Here is a 22,145-nt window from a genome sequence, read left to right on the forward strand (position 1 = left end):
TATCATCTGTGCATTTAAAAAAAATAATTGAGCACCTGTTTATGTTGGAAAAGATAACTGAGCTACCAAACATTAAAAATAATAGTGATCACAAACCATATTACGGTGTCGCTACAAACGCCGTTTGCAACAGTATTTCAGTTACATCACGGAGTATCAGCTTAATGTGAGAGCGACAGTACAGCGAACGAACGTGAATCATTACAAAGGCACGCTATAGTTTAGCGAGTGAAGGTTATGATTTCATGTTTACTTGGTAGATTGGAACTTCCGCAATACATCTGATTATCCATGAAGCTCCTTCCCAGCGCGTGACATCTTCGTTACCATCCCGCTTGTCAAGATCACTGCATAACCATTTAATTTGATTTGACTGTATACATTAAAGTTGGGTTGGACTGAAGAAGAAGAAGAAGAAGAAGTCTTTATTTGTACCAAGGCCACTGGCCCATATACAATACATACATTTGAAATAGTGTGGTACATGAAAAAAGGTAATGTCAGGTACAAATTTACAGGTTTACAGGCTTTTCATAATTACGTCTTCTTTCATAGCTGTAATACAGGTATTTACATAGTTTTCCAAGTAATTGCTTACACGAAGATGACAGTAGCGTTTTAAATTTATGCATATTTGGATTATTGCAAAATGTTGTTGGTAAATACAGATGTCTAATATCGTTGTAATATTCACATTCTAAAGTAAAATGATATTCATTCTCTATACTTGTTTCACATATGGGGCAGAGTCGTAAACGTAAGTCAATATCAGCCCATCTACCTTCGTTTACCTTAAGTCTTAGTAGCCCGGTGTCCCGGTATAAACTCTCCCCCGTACAAATTCTCCCCCCGGAGATTTTATACCGGTACAGATTCTCCCCCGGCGAATCTGTTCTGAAATAAAATCTCCCCCGGGCGGATATATTTCGCGCCCCCCTCAGTATAAAGTCTCCCCCCTGATTATTCGGTTTGTTGCAATGTCTTTAAGTACTATATTCTTTAAATAGTTATCTTTAATGTAAGGAGGGTTACTTTAAAAAATAGATTATGAAATATGGTCATAATGAATTGATATTTCAGAATATTTTATTTGGTAACTGTACCTTCCATCCTAAAATAATTATAAGACATAATCATACCAAACAAAGGATGGGAGACATGAGTCTCTACAGAACTTGTTGTTTCTAATACAGTTGTTGTTGTCTGTATACATTTTTTTAATATACCAGTTTGAGTCTACATGTGAACACAATCGATGGTTGAAATGTTAGTCTAAGAACAAAACATGAACTAATTCTAAAGAACTCTGATGTATAAAGTTACCTTCATCTTTGATTGACTGATGTATTTTCAATCTTTATTCAGCACTGAAGAGGCCACAGGCCTATAGTACGAAGCATTAAGTTTATGAATAAACTGTTATAAAGTATTCATAAAGTATCAGGGGTCATTTCAACTTGCAAAATGATTGACATAGTCCTTTATAGAGCGAGGATTGGGCTGTTTTCTCACCCGATTGACTGACATACAACATTCACATGGTTTAGAATGGTACAATGAATGGTAAAGCATGCAAATTACTCTAATACGCGATATTTCATAAGAAAATATCATATCTCCGTTAAAACATAAAACCAATATTTATGAGTCTACATATTGATATAAGACTTTATCACTGTATCCAATTCCAACATTTTAGATATAAACTTTCGGACAGTTCAGTTCAAAATTCTTCAACCTTTAATACATCACAGGGATTTGTAGCTAGACGACGGGAATCTACAGTCTTGACTGTGTGTGTGTTTTTTTATGAGAATGTTTCTCACCGACCTTAGCGTGTAGGGGTGTGATGTCCTGGGCAGGAAATGACAGTGTTTTGACTACTCGTCTTTCATTAATTAACGTTATGGGCATCCCTAATTAACATTTACTAATTCATGTTAAACCAACACAGGATGTTTTCTGGAAGTGGACAATCGCGAATGTAATAGGGCTGACACGACATGTGTTAATAACTGTCCTAGAACTTCTTAAGTTACTAAACATTCTTTATATCTAACGACTAATATTATATCCACCTATATACCACTTTATTGTCTCATACTGCGGTAGTAAAGAAAACACAGTGCTCAAAGTGAAGCCCTTTTCACTCCACATTCTCAACATCGTCTCTATCAGAAGTGTTTGGCAACTATTGAACTGCATGGCAAGTATTTATAAAACGACCGGACTCCAAGTAAAGAATGATTTGACAAGTCTAGATTGCCTAAGTTCTGGTCCTGAAATCAAGCATCGTTCTGGGATCCATTTGTATTCTATTGAGTAGATTTATAATTTTAACTACGTGAAATTGTATTTCAGGGATGTTGGTTGATTTTAGATGTGGGTATTTATAGATAACAAAAAAATATGAAATATATATTATTTATGATGTTGCTAAGGTATGTGCACGTGTAAAAACTGTAGTTTGCAGTCAACCAAAGAAGATAATCAACACTTCAGATTGTATATTGTTTTGAAATGTCTCGCCTCATGAACACGTTCCTTATTTCAATATTGTATTCAATTCCACCCATGACTGTACACAACATTTATATATTTACATGTATACGACGGCTACATGGGCAAGTATAACGGTAAACACAAACGTGTGTTTGTTTAACATTTTTGTGTGTTGAAACACTGTTATATTAAAGGGAAATATAACCGTTTAGTCTGTTCGGGTAACCATTTCTAGCTATTATTTCCTGAATAAAACATTATCTACTTCAGGCATACACATATTATTTTGTGTCATGTGACACCAGATGTTGTTATCAACCAATACTCATAACGTAAACAACCATAGAAATGTGAAACATCAATAATAGAGAATAACCAAGTTCGATTTTCCAACGAAAAAATTCCTTTTGGCGTGAACGTTGACAATAGCGGTACAAATATATTAATGGATCACTGAAAATCAGTGATGACGCAATTGTTTGCAAAAATCTGTTGCCTCCGATGAATAGATGAAGTAATGCCGAAACAGTAAGCTCTTAGAAGTCTTGTTTGCCAGCTGGGACCATGTCAGTATATCAGGTATGAAATGCATTTACACGTTGAACGCATTGACAGAGAGTATTAGTTATCTTGAACGGTTGGTGAAACCGCGCAAATCGAAACAGTTCATTTATGGTGTAGTATTTCCATTGGCAATTCTAGATCTGGGGGCGAATATATTTCGTGACACCGGAACTACTGATGTAACTGATTTCAGACATCTTATTAATCCTCGCAAACATTCGGTTTTAACACTAACTACGTAAAAACTGTCAACATATCCACGCCGTTATACTCTGATTAAAGATCTAAAATATACCTTAATACAGGCTACCATTTGAAAATGGTATCAGTGTAATACCAGGGGCTAGAATATCATGGTGCAACCAGGTTCCTGTTAAACATACAACATCATAACTATCTAATTCAGCATTGATTAAATCTACTTTAAAATCTACTAAGACTGCGTACGTTTACATGTTTAATCTTTATAAGCAAAGTAACCCAAAATATAGATAATGTGTATCATCTTCCCGAAATGATTAGCATGTAGAATAGATTCAAAAACACCTGTATTGAACAACATCAACCGGCATCGTCAAAGCAAAGTGTACATGTAATTGTTACAATGGGGCTGGCGGTGAATATTAATGAAGAACATCTTGTTAAAAAGACACACCGAAACTGATTTGCATAACTGATGACCACAACATATTGCAAAATATCAAAATAGTAAAAATGATACAGTTTAACCTCACACTGAAGAGAAAACAAGAACGACACAGAAAAGTAAAATAGTACGTCATATAGAACTGAGATAAAGTAATCTGAGAAGGGATTCATACGTAATATACAACTTAAAAATATAATATTATGAAAAACGAAAGGAAAGGTGGGACATCCCCCACCCCCCACCACACACCCCACACCCCACACAAGTAACTAAATGTATAATTCAGAAAAAATAAAGGAGAAAAAAAAAAATGAATAAAAAAACACATAAACAAATTAACATTAAAACTATTGGCAACTGCATGGCAAGTATTTATAAAACGACCGGGGGAGGAAATATTCTGGGGGGAGATTTTATTTCGTAGGGTGGGGGAGAGTTTATTTCGAGAGGGGCGGAACTGTACCGGTATAAATTCGCCGGGGGGAGATTTTATTCTGGGGGCGAATATATTTCGTGACACCGGCTCTAAGCCTTATCAAAACATTTCGATATTTTATTTCAGTAATAATGGCAAGGTATTTTTCTGGTTCCAGGAGACTTTTAAATTCTTTATACAGAATGTACCTAGAACTAGCCTTGATAGTACTATTCCATGATTGGTAGAACATATTTATCAAAACGTTTTTAAAACTATTCATGAATGATGGTTTGTCGCCAACAGCTTGACTGAGCCAAACTACTCCGAATCCGTGAGAAAATAATATGGAACGAATAGAAGAAGCATAGTTATGACGACCACACTTGTCGTTATATACAAGTATATTATAAGATTTTCTTGGTATCCTATCTTCGTCCATTTCAATCAGTTTTAGCCAATACTTTACAGAACGACACATATCATTTACATGTAGTGGGTACCGACCGCATTCCCCATACACAATAGCATTTGGGGTTTGCAAACCAACGTTAAGAAACTTCTTACAAGCCATAATATGCACTTGTTCTATTTTTTCAAATCTGTCTACACCCCATGTTTCCGCACCATATAAAAGAATAGGTTGAATCTGAGTATCAAATATTTTAAAGAAAACTGAAGTGTCAACAAAACCAATCTTCCGTAGATTGCGAAATATTTCCATTAAAGCTCGTTTACCCCTTGACGCTAGATCTGAAACACATTGGTTCATCTTTGATGTATATGAGAATACAAACCCAAGATATCTATAGGAGTTGGCGGTTGAAATACGTTTGCCTTTATAGAACCATTTCTCATGAACAGATAACCGCCCTCCTCGTCTAAATACAACAACACTCGTTTTATCTAAATTAACCGTTAATCCATGTGAATCTGCAAAGTTATCAATAATATTAAGTTGGTTCTGTAAACCAGTTACTGTGTCAGAGACAAGAATAACATCGTCGGCAAACAATAATAATAATATTTCAAACAAGTCAGGAAATAATTGTACGCCGTGTTTCCCATGTGATGAAACATCATTTGACAGTTCATTGATGAAAAAGGAAAATAATAGAGGGCTTAATATACAGCCTTGTTTAACTCCGTTAGGACAATCAAAATATTCTGTATAAATGTTATCATTACATCTCACACACGCTTTCACGGAGGCATAGATTCCCTTAAGTGCTCTCATCATCTTTCCACCCAAGCCTACATCGTGCAGACACTCCCATAGTTTAAGATGATTTACTGAATCAAAGGCTTTTTTAAAATCCACAAAAGCAACGTATAATTTCCCTTTTCTTTTCGATAAACATTTGTTAATAATTGCATTCAACGTGAATATGTGGTCAGCAGGAGAATATCCCTGTCTAAAGCCTGCTTGTGTCTCGGGTAATTTACTTCTTATATTAGCCCAGTTTGTAAGTCTAGAGTTTAAGACACTTGTGTAAACCTTACTAATTGTACACAATAGAGATATCCCTCTAAAGTTATCTGGATTATTTTTGTTACCTTTCTTATGTAGTGGAAGGATAATAGCTTTCGTCCAGTTCTGAGGGAATAATCCAGAATCAAATAACTTATTGAACAAATTTCGTAGGAAAGGAGTTATTACATTTTCACAACATTTTAACATTTCAATGACCACGTCATCAACACCAGGGGATTTGCCATTCTTTAAACGATTTATAGCCTTGTGGATTTCTGAGTCGGTAATCGGCGACTCCAAAATACACTGGTCAATCTCATCAAGTATAAAATCTTCATCACATTGACATTCGACTTCAGCATGTAATACATCTGTACACTGAAAAACGTTTGTAAAATGAACAAACCAGCACTCTTTACTTATGTTATTCTTTGTTTCCCTACGACCTGATATACTCCGTAACTCTTTCCAAAATGTGGTTGAATCAGATAGAGATAGCTTTAGTTTTGTTCGTGTCATAAATTGATAGTTTAATTTTGCTGTTCTGCAAACATGTTTATACTTGTTTCTCATTTTACAAAAGATTAACTTATTTTCGTTAGATTTCTTCTCTTTGAATTTCCTCATGTATCGCCTCGCTTCCCGTTTTGCTCGTCTGCATTCACTGTTATAAAACCCCGTATTTCGGGGTGAACTTTTAACACAAGGTACCTTCATACAGTCAGCGGCACAAAGAACAACATTAACAAATTTTTCGAGGGCAAGATTGAAATCAAAAGTTAAAAGATCGATGAGCTCATTGAAGGATGGACATAGATTTGTTATACTTCCTATAAACACATCACGCTTACGAGGGTTCCATTTATATTTGTGTGTTTTGGTGGAAAGATAATCATCACTTGTAGATGCTTTAGGGAGAAATATGTCCAAATGTAGACATACAGGCATATGTTTTGACTCAACTCTTGTATCCACAAACATGGATTGACAACAATTGTGAACATTAACTGAACCTATAAAATAATCGATTACGCTACATCCTTGATCTGCTATGTAAGTGAAACTACCCTCTTTGTCTCCAGTTGTCCTGCCGTTGAAGATATATAAATCATGAGTGAAACACAGTTCCAGTAGCTTACGACCAAAAGCGTTTACAAAACTATCACATGACTGTCTCTTTTCTACTGGAACGGGTGGTTCATCGGGGAATGCTGCATTGTTGAGGCCACGCTGAGTTAGTGTCTCAGGTGGGTTGTTTCCCCCGCCTAGACGGGCATTCAGGTCCCCACAGATGATGACCTCACAGTCTAAGTCACTATGCTCAATCAACCACTGGTCAACCAATTCAATGGCGGTTGCCTTTTCAGCTGCAACGTAGAATGTTGAGCCGATGGGTGGAACATACATTCCAAATAATAACAGGTTTTTGCCAAGAGTTGAGAAATTATCAAATTTAATGCATACGACATTGTGTATATCTAATTCAATCTGTTGGCAGTGCAGGTCTATACGAGTCTTAACCAACAACGTTACACCGCCTGACAGTCTACCAGCCTTAGCTAGCCTATGAGCTTTTGCAATATATGTGTCATAAGCTGACAGCTGAGGTATGGATAATGCATAGTCAATAAATGTTTCAACTAGACATATAATTTCGAAGCCTTTTATGTAATCTAAAAAGCCTAGATCGTCTATTTTGGAAAGAAAACCTTCAATATTCCATGTAACTATTTTGAGGTTTGATATGGAAATGGAATGTTCTGCACCTGATAATTCAGAAGTGATGGTAGGGGCCGGGCCGTATCCCTAGCTACTGTCCGCGGTAGCACTGTGCTCGGAATTGCTGTTGGGGGCGGAGTGGACAGCTCTTAGAGGTTGGGCATTCCGGGAAACAGGAACAGTAGTGGTTGGTTTAGCATGTACATATCTCCGTGTCGATTCGTGTCTGGATGTGTTGTCATGGGTACCAGGTTTTGTGACCAGTCTACCATTTTTGTAGTAGGCATCTAGGCCTTTGTCCCTCAGATCAGCTAGAGTCTGTCTCTGGTGCTTGGTTAGGTCGTTAGCAACGCCTATAGCAACACTCCTCAAGGTATGTCTGTGCTTCAGTACTATAATCTTCTCCTCCGTCAGAGAAAACTTAGCAATGAGAGGGCGGGGTTTATTGGGTTGCGGCTGTTTGACCCCTATCCGATGCGCCCGTATAATATCTGGGCGTTGCCAATCCTTTGTCTTCACATGCTCATTGAGCATAGTAATAACTTTATCCTTGCACATTTCGAAGGTCTCATCAGCTTCTTCAGGCACGCCATAAAATACTACGTTATCCCGACGACTGAAGGCCTCTAACCTGTCGATATCAGAGTCTTGACTAGATACCTTGTCTTCAAGTTGTTCAACTTTCTGATAGAGTGCATCTATATCACTGTAGATAGTCTCCTGTTCAAGTCCAACCCTTTCTACCTCTGAGCGCACTTCTGAAAGTGAGTTCTCACGTGATGAACACTTGCTGCTAAGGTCGGTTAGTTGTGATTTAATTACACTCATCTCGGTAAACAGAGACTGTCGGAAATCCCGTAGTTCTGCGAGGATATCTGATTTGATCTCAGTCTTTACATTGTTCAAATCTTCCATAGTAACAGGCCCTGGGTTGGTCTCAACATCACCAGAGAGTAGTATATGGAGTCTCGTTACATATCCTGCGATGCGGAGACCGTCACAGTTGAGTAATGAAGTCGCAAAACATGGCCGACATGCATGACTTGTCACAGGGATAAACATAGTGACGTCACATACACTTTCGTGTTCATGTGGTAAATAACGATGAAGATCCTCAACGGCGTTAAAGAGAACTTGTTTGTTAGCTAGCAGAATTGCCGACAGCATGAGGTGGAGTGTAAGCAAGACCATGCAGACTGATACACGCAGCGGTGTATCAGAGCACGACGTGTGAGGTGTGTACTCAGCGTCCATTGCGATATGTCTCACCTATCGGGTCCGTGGAGGGTGGGTAAACTGCCCGATCCTGGCTCTGTAAGTCGCAAGATCGATCATCTTCTCTTCTCCAATCTTTTTAGGTATACCAATCTACTTCATGTACCAACTTTGCATTTTGGAAACAATTTGGTGATCAGTTATTTCATAATTATTTCATCTGCTCCAACGAATGCCAGCCAGCCAGATTCAGGGGAGATAAGTGTGTATATATAAGTGTATATAAGCTGTATGTAAGCTGTAATCTCTGAATGTGTGAGATTGTGTAAATTGTTTTGAGATGGAGTGAAAGGCTTTATTTGTCAGTCATCCATTCCTATACTTTTAACCTCTATTTTGCCTTTTAGGCCTTATGGGATTTGTTTCGGTAGACAATCGAGTATGGTTATTCTCTGGCATTGACGTTTTATATTTGTTTGTGCTGAGTGATAGCGTGGGGTATAAAAGATACTGCGACCCGATTACCAGAGCAGTCATTTGAAAAATCTAACCTATTCGGTTTGGGGTGTTTGAAGGTTTCCCAATTTCGTTGCGTGAGTAATATTTTTATGTAAAAATGGTCATGCTTATTATGTTCTTTTTTATTGAATATCTAATCTTGTGTATTTATGTGTGGTGAGGGTGCTCTCTTGCTTGGCTGTATGTTCAATAACTCATGTAAGTAAACCCGTTCTGAGTATGTGTATTAATGCTCTTGAATGAGAGAGATAGAGCAAATGTAACAAAAGTTAAACGTCCAAGATCTGCATTACTTCGGCCTTTTCTCACACATTAACCTAACACACCGTGATAGACAATGGAACTGAAATACTGTAAACTCACTCTTATTTAATGTACAAAATGGGGTTTTAGGGGGTAGGAAAATAAGAAAAATGTGACAGCTATAAACATGTAATTGCCGTTGACATAAGTACCACTCTATAGAACGTCCTGTTTAGCACAATACAGTAATAACATAACTATACTTCTATAATTGCAGTGATAGGGTCTCTTCAATATCGAAAATGCTTTAAGGCCATTCCAAAAATGAAATAACTCTCATTGAACAACACTGTTCGACATATAGAATTAAATCATGCATTTGTGATTCCATTTCTGTGTTTTACAAACAGTGCTTAAAAATTGGCTAGCAATTAGACATCGTATGTACTGATTAAAAATATTAGACTTCACGTTGGTAAATGTTCAGAGAAACTATTACCTCTGCATGTAGCAGTCAATGGGTACAGCAAAATGATGGCGTTTCATATTTTGACAAATTGCATCTGATGTTTAAAGTGACTTTCAGTAATCAGCATGTGATATTAATAATTCTAAATAAAATGTTCATCTTCAAACATCAGATCAAACATTTCACGAATCTAATTTACCGTGTGATATTGTTGTTTAACTCAATACTATCGAAGAGTGCACATGTACCTACTCTTTGGTTTAGGCTTCGGAGCTGCTTTTCCCTGCGTAGGTGGGGCAGATTTCGGTTTTTCCCATTTCTGCAATGAAACACACATACCATCATCATCAGAGGAAATTACGTCTGTTTACATGTAATAACAATTCGAAAATAACAGACGATTACAGATTTACAAAGATGTATCGAGTGGTGGTATTGGATGGATCAGAAACAGGAAGGACGAGGTGTAACAAGACAATCAACAGAACATGTTTGGCGATGTATTGTGAGGGTGTAAACAACCAAGAAAGAGGAGAGGTGAGATGAGGTGAAATTGGGTTTAATGTCGCGTCCAAGATTATTGCACTTATATAGCGACGTGCATGCACGTGTGTGTGTGTGTGGCTGCTTGTACTAGTCCGGACTGATGCCGATTTATAGTGCTAGCTCACTGAGATACCATGCCGCAGTTTAACATGAATACCCCAATCAGACACAGTACACTGACTCCGAGCCGACCAGTCCTTGTTTTATCTCCTGAAGTACCAACTTTTAACGTCTTTTAGTATGACGCGGCCGGGGATCAAACCCCGGACCTTCCGCTCTCCGGGCGGACGCTCTACCTCTAGACCACGGAGGCGGTCAAAAAGAGGACAGAGTGTGTTGTGAAAAACTGAACGTTTGAGATAACTTGATCAATAACAGGTCATGCCCCCACGATTGGCCAAACATTTCTTTATTCGGCGTGGCATGGTCCGAATAAATCTCCCAATCACAATTTGAGAGAATATTGTCTACTTGAGAGAATATTATGCAGCGCCTGGCCCAGTTCGACAAAGCTAGTTGGTGGTTTTTCACGTCAGCGTACCCTTGATCATGCCCAGGACAAGCTGCCCTATGGGAGAAAGGTCAGGGCTTATTGCTGGCCATTGCATTCTGGTGATGTTTTGCTGCTGGAGGTTGTCAGTCACATACGTGAATGACAAATGGCGCGCAAACGGCATAACTATTAGCGCGAGTATGTTCTGTCGGTTGTACAGGCCAGTGATCCTTACTTGAACTCCGTTGGCCTGGCGCATCGATTGTGCATCGATTCAGTTATCAGCCATCGCATTAGAACAGTGATAGAGAGTTAGACTTAGCTCCTAAAATTACATATGCCTCCCACTGTAGTAAAATCATAATATGCCCTTTTCTTGCAAACGGTGTTTCCAATGAATACAGTTCGTTATCATCTGTGCATTTAAAAAAAATAATTGAGCACCTGTTTTTATCATCCAAAACTGGCTCCCACAGGAGATATCGCTTGGAGTAGATCAAGCGATATCTACACTGAAGATATCGCTGCAATGAAATTACATCACAATGCTTTGCAGACCATTGTGACGTCACTGGTTACCATGACATCACAATCAAATGACATCACTAATGGCTCTGCTACTGAAGCTGTTAGCAGTACTTTTTACACTGAAGACACTGCTAATTGCTGTCTACAATTTGAAAAAGTTGGAAGAATGATGTTGGATGATAAATAAAATCTCACCCTCGTGTCTTTTGATATCAAATATATCAACACGAGTTGATAAAAGTGGAAAAATTCCTCGAAGCCTCGGAACTTTTCCACTTTTATCAACTCGTGTTGATATATTTGATATCAAAAGACACTCGGTGAGATTCTCTATATGTTGGAAAAGATAACTGAGCTACCAAACATTAAAAATAATACTGACCACAAACCATATTACGGTGTCGCTACAAACGCCGTTTGCAACAGTATTTCAGTTACATCACGGAGTATGAGCTTAATGTGAGAGCCACAGTACAGTGAACGAACGTGAATCATTGCAAAGGCACGCGATAGTTTAGCGAGTGAAGGTTATGATCTCATGTTTACTTGGTAGATTGGAACTTCCGCAATACGTCTGATTATCCATGAAGCTCCTTCCCAGCGCGTGACATCTTCGTTACCATCCCGCTTGTCAAGATCACTGCATAACCATTCAATTTGATTTGACTGTATACATAAAAGTTGGGTTGGACCGTATAAAAGCTGTAATCTCTGAATGTGTGAGATTGTGTAAATTGATTTGAGGTGGTGTGTGTGTGTGTGTGTGTGTGTGTGTGTGTGTGTGTGTGTGTGTGTGTGTGTGTGTGTGTGTGTGTGTGTGTGTGTGTGTGTGCGTGCGTGCGTGTGTGTGTGTGTGTGTGTGTGTGTGTGTGTGTGTGGTTGTGTGTGTGTGTGTGTGTGTGTGTCATTTGTCAAGTTGTAAGCGCAATTGTTATTGGTTATTCTTATTATGTTCATGCTCGTTTGTATGTTGAAGAACCGTGTATGTACAATTATTCTGAGTGTGCTCTCTTGCTTGGCTATATGTTCAATAACTCATGTAAGTATACCCGTTCTGAGTATGTGTATTCATGTTCATTGTAAGTTAAATGACTATGTTTACTGAGCAGCATACATTGGATTATATAGTGTTGGGCACCAGAGAGGAGCCAGGACAAGGAAGTGACGACGACCGAAAGACGTAACCAACTGGGATGAGAGAGATAGAGCAGATGTGAGACTTGAGTTGTGAGAGATAGAGATACATCTATGGAAACAGTAATAGCATTACTGTAGTGACTTATTCACCTTGAGGGTGGCTATGACGACGCACATTGTGTACGGTAGATCCGTGAACATTCTGAACAGTGACGTTCTATAATATACCCGTGTGTGGTGTATTATTCAATGAATACGTATTGATCTTCTATGCATTGCTGTATTGATGTTATGATGTTGATGTATTAGTATGGTGATATAATGTGGTAGTATTAGTATGTATTAGTGGAGAGAAGGAGTTTGGTATGAGTATTTGTTCAGTTAATTTTGTTGGGGTAAATCGTTAAGTTTAGTTAATACATTGATTATTTATTCATATCAGCCTTTGTTGTTACTCCCTGTTGCGATCGGTGTGCAAGCGGTCATTACAAGAACATTTATATCTATATTTTTGTGTATGGCTTCGACGATGTCATCCGACTGAATTGGGAAAAGGTTTACGACTGACGTTCTATTTCCTACTTACATTTATGTTTGTTTAATGAGCTTGGTTCGAGATTGCAGACTAAAAAAGATTACAACTACCCGATTACATTCTCATTTAACCAATAACATGACAGAAATGTGACAGAACTTCAAGTTGACAAACAAAACAAATTAGCGGGAGGAAGTGTATTCGGCGTCAGGACAGTCGCCACGTGTTTGTAACCCCTTGAAAATTACCTCCCTTGGAAAGGTTTGGGTACGCACAGTGAGGAGTGACCTTTGACCCCGCTTTGTGCATTAGTTCAGTTGTCGTCCGTTTAACCAGAGACCATATAATAGATTATATGGTCTCTGGTTTAACCAACGGGTATCGTGCTGACGAATTAAAGAACGTTTTCCGAGTGAACCTTGGATTTGTACAGGCTTGATTTGTACAGTTAATGTATTAAACATTAGTATTATCCATCCATTTTTCAGTTGTATAGTTGCAAAGATTTTATAGGAAAGCAATGATCGCGGGCCTTACTAGCTCGAACTCATTTCAGAAGGGAGGACGAGACTATGCCATAAAATATCATCTGTAGAATAATGAAACAGGATAAAAGTTTGCCAAATCAGTATTTATTTTTATAGAATTTGTACCCAACGTGACAAGAGGACTTACTTGAGTGTTTCCAAGCGCATACACGTTCATGCACTATCTCAATAGAGATCGTCACATCCTAGTTTCGCTATCATTTGAATCAACTCTTGGCTAAACAGAGTTACTGGCTGGAGTAAACAAGCAATACAACATCCATCGCCTGACTGAAATTACCGATAAGTACAAATATCCTACAGTTGTCTTACCTCTGACTCAGCAAAGCGAGTTGATAGTAACTGCTCGATTGTTTTATCCGAATTAGATCTATCGGGGACGTTGTTTCTGACGAAAAGGAATATCGCGATAATTCACGAGATCGCGTAACTACATTGAATGTGAGGTCATCAGGTGCACATAACCGACAACGTATTTAGTTTACTGACGTATAACTTGTTTGTCTGGTTTGTTTACAACAAGCCGTCGTATGTCAGAAGTACTGCTGTGCGGCGTCAGGCACTAAACAAACACTTACTTTTTCAGGTAAAGTGTGCGAGTGACGGGTATTACCAGTAGAGCAGGTTATGTTTATCCTTTTTGCGAATACCTGGTGTCATCACTGATCTTCACTGATCCATTCATATAATTTTCGCCGCTATTTTTCCGTTTACGTCCAATTGAATCTGTTTCGGTGAATAATCGCATGCCGTTGGGCCCTACAGTTGACTGTTTGTAAATAAGATTCATCTCTTAGATTATCTGAGACTTGAGCTGAAATAAGTTCAAAGAGATATTCGGGTGCATTAAGGGTATTCATTTTGGAGATAAACCGACTGTGTTTTGAAATTTAATGTAGTCCCACTGTAGAGTTGATACCTCTTATTTTAATTTGGAACCGAGCGCTTTCAAATGTATAAATAAGAGGTATCTACTCTACAGTGGGACTACATCAACCTTCAAAACACAGTAGGTTTATCTCCATTCTACCATGAAGGCAATAACGTTTTTAAAACGGTGATCTCAAAGGTCCACTATCTTTGAACATTCCGAAAAGTGGTCAAAGGCAGTTACATATGTAACAAATATTACTAAAGTTCAACATAAGAATACCTATATTCTTGAGTAGTTCAAAATAAGTGTTCAAAACACATAGTTTTTCACAATGAAGTTGACAAATAACCCTCCAAACTTAATCAAAGGACAAATGTTTTAATATGCCATTTCCATTGTAGGGGTGACAGGTTGTACAAATGCTAAACGAATACATTTTTTTCAACAAACTTTATGAATTAACACCCTACTATTTATTTTACATGTGTACGTCTTATTTGTAAGTTGGCAATTACCCCCAGTAAATAATAAAAAAAATCAAAATAAATGCCTCACCACCCCGAACTTGGATGTGGCAGAACTTGATCTACATAACGGTTATTCACACCTCACAACTGTCAATGGCTGACAATATTGTGTTAACATTCTCCATAAGAAGTTTAGAAGTTACATGAAGCAAGATGACAACCCCGATCTATAATGTGGTTCAACATCAATCTGTAGATTTACTAGGAATGAACCTTCTAGTACAATGTGATTACCAATGGAACTGAGTATGACTGAACAGCCCCTTTTTAGGCTGCAGACGAGCCGGTGTCACGAAATATATTCGCCCCCAGAATAAAATCTCCCCCCGGCGAATTTATACCGGTACAATTCCGCCCCGCCCCTGAAATATCAATTTATTATGACCATATTTCATAATCTATTTTTTAAAGTAACCCTCCTTACATTAAAGATAACTATTTAAAGAATATAGTACTTAAAGACATTGCAACAAACCGAATAATCAGGGGGGAGACTTTATACTGAGGGGGGCGCGAAATATATCCGGCCGGGGGAGATTTTATTTCAGAACAGATTCGCCGGGGGAGAATCTGTACCGGTATAAAATCTCCGGGGGGAGAATTTGTACGGGGGAGAGTTTATACCGGGACACCGGCGATCCAATCTGCGAAACTTCTAGGTTCGATGTGGGTTGGAATACGTGTGGTTTTTCAAAAGACACTAATTCTGATAATTATTTATTACGCTCACAGTTTTTTATCCAATCTAACCTAGACATTGTAGGTGCTGCAGAGACGCATTTAATTGGTGATAATGCACTGAATGTTGATGGATATATATGGTACGGACACAACCGAAAAAATAGACATGCAAAAGCCAAGTGTGGTTCAGGGGCGTTGGTTTTTTCATCAAACGTGAATTTTATGATTGTTTTAGTGTTATTTTTTTATATTCCTCATACGAAGGTATATTGTGGATGGAGTTGACAAATAAGGATAATCATGATATTGTTATTACAATTTGTGTATGTTATTTGCCACCTGAATATTCATCAAGACAAATAGATGTTGTTGATTTTTTTATACACTTTTAATGCAGGTTATTAAATATCAACGGCCTGAGATGACATATATTTGTGGAGATATTAATAATCAATGTTGAGGGCTGTTAGACTGTGTGGAAGGAGTTGATATTTTGCCTAACCGGGAAACAATTGACAGTACTGTTAATAATTGCGGCCATCTCCTAATTGACTTCTAAATTAACATTAATTATTGTATTGTGAATGGAAGATGTGATTCAAGGGACGACTTTGCTTATATAGCATCTAGGGGTGCCTCTGTAGTACTACTGCATATGTCCGCATGCGAAACTGAACAAAATAATTTACTTTAATATGTTTAGGCCAACTGAAATAGGTAACGTAGTGTCAGCCAGGGTGCGGTAGATCAAGCTGTTCTTAAAGTTGATCCTTCGGTGTTAACCTGTACTCTTGATATTAATGTGCCGGTGAAGAAACCAGAATATCGCAACTGTGTATCTGAGAGTAAAATAAGTTGCGACACATCAAATATTCCACAAACTTTCATGTCATCAGAAGAATGCAGCGACACCCTTAACCACATCATAGACACCTTCCCGAGGCAAGAGAGTTAACTGACTACAAAAGTCCAGTTTCCACCCTTGCCGAACTAGGCTAGAATTCCCGGGCTCGATCCTAGCGCCACTATTGGCTTTTACGAGTTATGTCCCTTCTGTGCCTCTCCTCTGGACCAATCAGTTTCCACCTCTCGTTTCTCTTCCATTTGCAAAATGGCGGCGCCCAGTCAAGACGATCTGATTGATAATCAAGATCTATGTTGTGATAAATAGGGTGTTACACTGCAAAGTGCATCAAATCACGCGAGCATCTTGATACAAAACATGAAAAGATTTGGAAAATATTTGTTGACAACGAGTTGGCGGTGGGCATGCTTTGTAAATCCTGCAATCTACCGAAATTTGCACGACGATTTACGAACCGGATTTCGATTTCGTTGCGCGATTGTAATTGGACTATGCATAGACTCGTTAGTCCAGTCAACATTCCATAAAACCAGCCTCTCTCGGCAAGAGCGAAAACTGGACGTTGATGAGTTAACTCTCTCGCCTCGGGAAGATGCATCATAGATGGACTTGGGAATTCTAAGAAGGATCAAGGCGACATTAATGCTGCCTTTAAAGACTTTGATATGTATGTTAAATAGGAAATGATGAGAGCACTACCAACTAAGCGTTTGTCTAATTCACAACAGAGTAATAAGAAGCGATGCAACCGTAAACCCTGGTGGACAGAAGAGTTATCTTCCCTGTGGAACGCAATGTGTTCAGCAGAAAGGGCGTGGTGTCGGTGCAAGGGTCCTCAGAAGGCAAATCACAAAGCAGCGTATGTGAGTGCTAGAAACCATTCGATAAGAAGGTGCAGCGAGTAGATGAAGTACAGCGAGTGATATCAAGTGCGAAACGTAGTAAATCACATGGAATTGACGACATTCCATCTACAGTTCTTAAAAATAAAAACTGTTTACGTTTTTTCAATGAATTATTTAACGCATGTTTCTGTAAGGGCGTAGTCCCTTTAATATGGTGTAAAGGCATCATCTCACCTATCCCGAAGAGATTACTCCTTGGCATAGAGCGGCATCACCCTAGCGAGCGCATGCTATAAGATATACTGTGGAGTACTGAACAATAGACTGACATCATATGTTGTGGAAATGAATGATCCCCTGCACGACAGCCAGAACGGTTTTAGACTGGGTCGATCAACTACAGAATACATATATAGACTCACCTCTATAGTCAAAACAAGGAAAGTCAAAGAAAACCAACGTTTGCTGCTTTCATCGACTTCAGAAAAGCCTACGATTTTAGAGATAGAAGCATTTTATGGGATACGTTGTTGTCATATTTTGATGTTAATGGTTTTATGTTTTGAGCACTTTTATCCATTTACAAAAGTGTTCAGTGCTGTGTGCGGGTGAATGGTTTGTGTACCTCCTGGTTTGATGTGAAATATGGTCTGAAAAGGGGTTATATGTTATCTCCGATGCTTTTTAATAGGTATGTTAATTTCCACATTTCCACAAAACTATCTTTTATAATGGTTATTACTTCTTTCATAACCCAACATCGCTCCCACAGAAAAAACTCATCACTAATACTAAACCCCATACACTCTTATCTGGCCATCTCATACACAAATTTACTCAGATGGATCACAAGACAAAAACAATAAAACAAGGCTTGGTATCCATTAAGACCATACTTACTGCCCTACATTCAGTAAAAACAGTAAAGGAAACAACTTTTTAATCATTTCAGGCTCATTAGGCTCATTAAAACAAATTCAAAACAAGTATTCAAAATCCCGCCCTGACCTAATCAATAATATCATACATCTTACAGCAGAATTGAAACAAACTAATAAATCTATAAGTCTATTATGGATAATCAAACATACCTGGAAACCACATAGCAGACACGGCAGGAAAAATAGCAACCACACATCACTTTTACCATCATATTATTCAAAATTCCAACTCTACGTGGCTTAAAACCTAATTTTATAAACCAGTCGATATATAAATGCCACAATTACAACATTTCGACATTTAAAAAAAATCATATCCCGAATAATAAGTGGCCACACAAATGTTAATTATAACTTATATAAACAAAACCGGCATGATTCTGGTAACTGTATATACACTGCAATAGCCACAAGACATTTATCATGTTTTTAATCACTGTCCTTTATATAGCACCCTTCACTCCAAACTTTACCACTCTACCCCTTCTCACGAAATATCCAGCGCGAACTGTCTTCTACGACGCCCGCGCGCTAAACCTTTACTTAACCATACCACTAAATCAGAACGCCGTTCAACCAGCCAGCTCTTACGGTCAAGGACACCAACATTCGGTCTTTACTCCACTCACACAGACATCTCACCCCAACCCCAACCCCAGCCGGTATAGACTTACGCTAGGCGCTTATTCCCTTTTTCTTCCTTCAGTAGGCCTCTATATCTAACTGCAGCCTAACTGCTTTCATTTTATCACCGATTATGCTATACTTTTCTCCTGAAGCCAAGAGATGCAATAGCGAAGGCCAAACTAACTCTATTTCTGAGTGATGGACAGCTTCTCGAACCTATATAAACAAAGCAGCCAAAGATAAAAATGAAATGATATCATTATACGAAAATAGAAACATATCGAAACATAACGAAATTGCTAAGGCAGAAGGCGCCCTCTTAAACACTTAAAACAACAACAACAACAAACATACACATGCTTCATCTAATCTAAATCAAACACGTTGCTTTAAGTGAATGGCAATGGTAAAAATGATTGAAATTGACGATTCTTCCCACTTTAAGATAAAATATAGCCATAAGGAAGTTCGTGAGCAAAAATGAATATTTTACCACAAGTTTGTTTCGTATTTCCCTAATTGTCCTAAGAAAAATAGCTTTGTTCATGTTGGATTATTAGAAATACTGTTCATGTAAACCTCTAAAATCAAACCTTTTGCAGTCCAAACGGCGTTTATATTACTCAGTAGTTTTACATGGGCACACGTCCTACTTTGAACTGTCGTACAGGGCCACTTCATATGATGTGGACTGGGAAATAGGTCCTAACTGGGTAGCCCTTTGTGGACTCTCTCGTATTTGTCCATATTGAGTGAGTGAGTGAGTTAAAATTTTAAGTCACATCGCAATATTTCAGCCATATCGTGACTATCAATAGTTAATTATAATACATAGATTGAAACTTATATAAAACACCTGCCAACGAGGGACAGTAAAATAACTAGACTTATCACAGAAATAAATTTAAAACTAGTAGGTAATCATAAAATCAATAGTACTATGCATAACATTACATTATAAAAACAGGCTATAGATCGCCAGCAACTGAAGGTAGACCACCATACTGGGGACCATGGGGACTTACAGTACCTTTGCTACATGCATGGACTATATCTCCATAGGCTCTAAGTGGGTCTTGAGAGGGCATGTATGTATAGCCTATATGGGACATAGATGGGTTGTGTCTGTGAATGTGTTTTTTTCATGTATGCTTATCATTTGCAACCCTTTAGTGGCATCACTATATATTCACATATACATGTATGTAAAAATTGAGGCATATATTCCATATTTCATGTTTATACGTGCTACATCTCTATAACCCATTCTATTAATACTGCGCAGGTCTCTTTTAAATTATATATAATATGTAACTCTTTTTCGAACAAATATTATGATTAAAATTCAACATTTCAATACTGAGTAATATTTTCTCTTTTCTAATTAAAACGGTCTACTTACAACGGACGTCTTATTTTTACCATCGGTTTGGTGAACAATATAGTTGAGTACGAACAAAATGAATAAATTTCAACATATTTTACAAATGAGATCAATGATCATGAATTCAGCATTGTAAATTGGTCAAAATAGTTTCTTATATGTAAATAAAACACCCGTTCTTCACTCTTATAACACAAACATACATGGTAACATTTGTTTCAATCAGTACAAAGAACAGATACATGTTTTGGTCCTAATTTGTTACTTTACCACCATCATTCATGTATTTTGTGACCTTTATGTTATTGTTTTACACTTTAAGCTAATCCATGCAACTCAGGATATGATTTGGAAATCACCTCGTAACAGTAGGTCTTAACCGTTTGAATAAAGGTTTCTCTGAAAAGGTAACTATCATTTTATACAAACTCAATTCTTATATATGATGTAATTATACAGTCTCAGTTCTATTGACTTTCTGTTATCAATATGTCACTGGTTTAATGGTTTGGTGTGAGCCGCGTACATTAGCCGTGTACCGATAACACTAATCTTTCTAGATCTACTTGATCCAAGATCACCGTGTCCCGCATGTAACAGCTGCATGTGACGTATTTTTTGCGAACACCTGGTGTCATCACTGCTTATGAGTCATCCAACTTGCAACATGCAACCTCTACCCTTGGAACAAACATAGAAAGCTAAAATACTACAATTCCATTCCATATTCTCCAACATACTGCAATACCATTCTATATTCTCCAACATACTGCAATATCATTCCTTAATTTCCAACATCAAAAACAATGATAATGCTACTGTCTATATAATATCATCAACTAACTGTTCCACTTTGAAATAGGGCTCTCTGAAATATGACAACATGATCTGCTCAATAGGTTTATCATATACCGGTTGGGTTTCTCGGCAGGATAAAGCCGACGGATAAAAACAATATCCGTTGGGGTAATATGCGGATAGAGATGCAAATATCAAAAGTCAAGTAGGGACTACTTTCAGTGTCTATAAACAAACATGGCGTCGCCCTTGTCATTCGGCGATCGAGTCAGAATTAACCATCGGGAACCTGGATAAACTACAGGGATATTTGCTATCATTATCAAAAGAACAGTCTAATAGACTGAAAATCCGTGTCTAACTTGACGTAGCTAAGACATTTTATAATTTTGGACAACTTTGGGGATATAAATTGCGAAACAAGTTTGCGAGGGCACCAGGCCTAGCCAAGCGGGATCAGTAGCCATATCTGTGCTTGTAGACCTCTGCGGCTTGGAACTATTTCCACAAATTACAACAGTTGGATTTGGCCGAAATATCAAGAGTACAGGTTAACACCGAAGGATCAACTTTAAGAACAGCTTGATCTACCGCACCCTGGCTGACACTACGTTACCTATTTCAGTTGGCCTAAACATATTAAAGATTTTCGAGCACACAATTGAAGGTGAGGTGAGGTGAAATTGGGTTTAACGTCGCGTCTTAGATTATTGCGACGTGCATGCACGTGCGTGTGTGTGTGTGTGTGTGGCTTCCTGTACTAGACCGGACTGATGCAGATTTATAGTGCTAGCTCACTGAGATACCATGCCGCAGTTTAACATGAATACCCCACTCAGACACAGTATACTGACTCAGAGCCGACCAGTCCTTGTTTTATCCCCTTAATGCCAAGCGCCAGACAGGGTAACAACAAGTGCCATCTTTTAACGTGTTTTGGTATGACGCGACCGGGGATCGAACCCCGTATCTTCCGCTCTCCGGGCGAACGCTCTGCCTCTCAACCACGGAGGCGGTTAACAGAATTGAAGAATGACATTATATGAT

The 22,145-nt window shown here is 38.2% G+C and overlaps 1 protein-coding gene across 9 annotated transcripts in view; it reads right to left on the reverse strand.

Moving 5' to 3' along the window:
- Positions 1 to 13,996, reverse strand: part of LOC124140906 (beta-1,4-N-acetylgalactosaminyltransferase bre-4-like) — a 46,138-nt gene extending 32,142 nt beyond the window's left edge. For 4 of the 9 annotated variants that reach the window (XM_046508727.2, XM_046508728.2, XM_046508731.2 and 1 more), the window contains exons 1-3: positions 13,869 to 13,996; positions 10,022 to 10,088; positions 254 to 398 (exon numbers count right to left, since the gene is read on the reverse strand). The gene's annotated coding sequence lies outside the window, so the exon portion shown is untranslated. Of the gene's footprint in view, positions 1 to 253; positions 399 to 10,021; positions 10,089 to 11,882; positions 12,013 to 13,868 lie in introns of those variants that run through there. The other 5 variants (XM_046508733.2, XM_046508729.2, XM_046508732.2 and 2 more) reach the window with 3 other exon arrangements.
- Between the last annotated feature and the right edge of the window lie 8,149 nt (positions 13,997 to 22,145).

Source organism: Haliotis rufescens, unplaced genomic scaffold (genome assembly GCF_023055435.1).
Source record: "Haliotis rufescens isolate VD_foot unplaced genomic scaffold, xgHalRufe1.0.p SCAF_3, whole genome shotgun sequence".
NCBI classification, from domain to species: domain Eukaryota; kingdom Metazoa; phylum Mollusca; class Gastropoda; order Lepetellida; family Haliotidae; genus Haliotis; species Haliotis rufescens.